This window comes from Pteropus alecto, unplaced genomic scaffold (assembly GCF_000325575.1).
Source record: "Pteropus alecto unplaced genomic scaffold, ASM32557v1 scaffold76, whole genome shotgun sequence".
Lineage (NCBI taxonomy): Eukaryota > Metazoa > Chordata > Mammalia > Chiroptera > Pteropodidae > Pteropus > Pteropus alecto.
Genome location: NW_006443138.1, coordinates 4,572,095 through 4,575,571, shown reverse-complemented (window position 1 = coordinate 4,575,571; position 3,477 = coordinate 4,572,095). Strand labels below are relative to the sequence as shown.

Sequence of the window (3,477 nt, the reverse complement as noted above, 5' to 3'; positions counted from 1 at the left end):
GTGCTCAGAATCGAAACTGGAGCTCATACTTCCTTAACCTTGTCTTCTTCCGCGTAGCAAAGGACGGATTAAAACCGCAGCAGCCTTAGTTTGGCATCTTTAAATTGAAAGAAACTAAAAGTTATTTTTAAGGTGAAAATAAATTTATCGTGTGGTCATTGTGACGGCACACCTGCATGGAATTAAATGGTTTTGCTTTAGGGCGTGCGAACGCATTTTATTTTTCTCTTTGTCTCCTTTGCTGGATTCTAAGATCTGTGAGGGCAAGGACCATACCTAGTTCACTATTTTCTCTTTGCAGGACTTAGAACTCAACATAGACTTGAATATTATTGAGGCAGTTGCTGGAAATGGAAGCTTTCTAAGTCAATCAGAATGCCATATTAGTTTTAACATGCAGTATCCGGTGAGCAGAAATTATTCTGCAGTTGAAATGCTCAGTTTCACATAAGTGGAATTCATTGTCCGCTTTAGTTTAGCTAGTTGACCACAGAAGCTGTCCCAGATTTTCATCTTGTCCAGGCAGCTGGAACTTACTTGTTTTGGAAAAGGAATTAGGAAGATCTGACGCATTAAGACTCTTGATCTCTAGCATCTATATTTCGGAATTGAATTTTAGAATTATTTTGACAACTGAGCTCAGTTTTTGGTTTTAATTAAATGTTTAAATTGTAGGAAAATACATGTTAACATTAAAAAGTTACCATCTTAACCATATTTAAGGGTACTAGAGTTTGTGTTTTCACATTGTACAACCAACCTCCAGAACTTTTTCCATCTTGCAAAACAAACTCTATTCATCAAACAACTTCACATTTCTCCTGCCCTCCCTCTCTAGGCCCTGGCAACTGCCTTTCTACCTTCAGTTTCTATGAATCTGGCCATTCTAGATATAAGTGAAATCATGCAGTATTTGTCTTTTGTGGCTGGTTTGGTTCTATTAGCATGTTTTCAGGCTGTGTCTGTGTTGTACAATATGTCAGAATTTCCTTTTTAAGGCTGAATAATATTGCACTTTATGTATAAAACAAATTTTGTTTATCCATTCATCTGTTGGACATTTAGGTTGCCTCCACCTCATTATGAATAATGCTGCTATAAATGTAGGTGTACAGATATCTACACCCAAAAGTGGAATGGCTGGATCAGACGTGTTCTAGTGAAAAACATCAGTTTTTCTGTGGGGGAAAACCCAGTACTTCCTCCTGTGTTTGTCCTTTATTTCTCATGCAGAACACTTCACTTCTGACATTTGTGGTCACCAAATGTGGGTGTTTCTCCCTACACCAAGCAATTGTGACACCAGCTGGGTGTCTTACAATTTAAATGAATTCTGACACTATTTAGAGATAGCGTCAGATCCCACAGGTTAAGGACTCAGTCTCACAAGACTGCTCCCACTCCACTTCAGATGCTAATTGCAAGAAGTAGGTGTCCACGTTACCCACAACCTTTGAGTTAGATACAGATTGGAGGTTCACATGACCCCCTCCTCAGGTTTGATAATTTGTTAGTGGCTCACAGAACTCAAGGAAACACTTTTGTTTACCAGTTTATTAAAGGATAAAGATGAACAACCAGATGAAGATTACATAAGGTGGCGAGGTCTGTTGGGAGGGTCCCAAGCGCAGAAGCTTCTATCTGCATGGAGTTTGTATGCTAGTATTTTGTGGACGATTTTTGCATTGATATTCATCAAGGATAGTGCTATTTAGTTTTCTTGTGGTGTCTTTGGCTTTGGTATTGGAATAATGCTGGTTCTTGTATTGGAATAATGCTGGCTCATACAGTGAATTCAGAAGTATTCTCTCTTCAGTTTTTTCGAAGAGTTTGGGGAGGATTGGTGTTAAAACTCAGCTTTTTAGTTTATGTTTTTTAAAGCAATAAGGCATTCTCAGATTCCACCTAATCGTGAAGTGGACAGTGACAATGTGATACATTAGAGTAATTAAGAACCAGTACTGCAAGTACTGGGGGTGGATAAGAACTCCTGGCTATCTCAGAGATGCCAGAGGGAGGATGGAGGTCTCTGCTGATTCCAGAAGTGATAAAGAGAATGAGTTCCTTCAGGGAAGGACAAGTATAGGAAATGGAAGCCATTGCAGGAAATTAAATTTCTGTGGAGGTGGAATAGAAAGCATTCATTAGTGATCTCATTGAGTTAAGTTATTGCCATTAAGGAAACATTTGAATTATTAATATACATTTAATAAATAAACTGCATTTGTTGAAAGCAATCCCTTTTTAGTGCATGTAAAGGCAGTAAGAAAATAAAAGTTTTGGAAGTCACAGTTGCTATCCTTAGGCGTTAGGTTGGCCAGTAGTCAAACTAATCTGTGATAGCAATTTGATTAAATTCTAAAGTGCCAAGTCTGGAGGGAGTTTAGGGAAGGAAGTGAGAGTGTGTGAACTGGAATAATCTAGGAAAGCTTCAAGAAGAAAGTGAAATCCCAATGGAGGGCTGGGTTTGGATATTTGAAAATGCTAAAAAAATTTTGTACTAACAATATTGTCCTCTTTCCTGGAATTACAATCACTGAAATAATATACACCTATGTTTTATAGAAAACTAAGTTTCAAAACACTTGTCTAAAATAACAGTTATTTGCAATGAGGCTGGGGGACCACAAATCAGGTTTCATAATCCCTAATGAATGCTCTTTCCACATGTCTGCATATATAGACTATTTTTAAAGAATTAGTCTTATACTTGATTTACTTCTCTATATCTCATATCACTATAACAATGCTGATCAAAATACTAGAAATTCAATAAATATTTGTTCATCATGAATATTTAAATTACGCAAGAGCATTTTACTTAGGAGCCCTGGTAATTAGGCTGGTGAGTAAGCTGACTACATCAGTATTAAAAAGTGGTTCTCTAGTCCTTTACTAAGAGGTAAAATAAAAACATCTTAATATTTTTTAAAAGCAAATTAAGCTGCTTGTAAAGTGTACATTTTCTGGAAAATACTTTTGGAACATTACATATAAAAAATGTCAAGGCTTCAGTAATCAAAACGGCATGATATTGGCAGAAAAATAGCCACACAGACCAGTGGAACAGATTGAGAGTCCAGAAGTAAACTCATTTTTATATGGGCAAATAATTTTCAACAAAAAAGCCAAAAACATACAATGGAGAAAGGAAAGCCTCTTCAATAAATGGTGCTGTGAAAACTGGAAAGACACCTGCAAAAGAATGAAACTAGACTGTTATCTATCACCACACACCAGAAGTAACCAGAAGTAAAATGAATTAAGGGCCTAAATATAAGACCTGAAACAATAAAATGCATAGAAGAAAACATAGGAACTAAACTCAAGGACCTTGGACTTAAAGAGGATTTTATGAATTTGACCTCAAAGGCAAGGAAAGTAAGAGCTAAGATAAATGAATGGGACTACATCAAACTAAAAAGCTTCTGCTCAGCAAAAGAAACCGTCAACAAGGTAAAGAGACAACCATCCGAA

General features: G+C 36.7%; 1 protein-coding gene across 1 annotated transcript in view; it reads left to right on the top strand.

Annotated features, from left to right (window-relative positions):
• TMBIM4 (transmembrane BAX inhibitor motif containing 4) overlaps positions 1 to 3,477 on the top strand; it is a 20,618-nt gene that overhangs the window by 473 nt on the left and 16,668 nt on the right. The gene's annotated exons all lie outside the window — the stretch shown is intronic.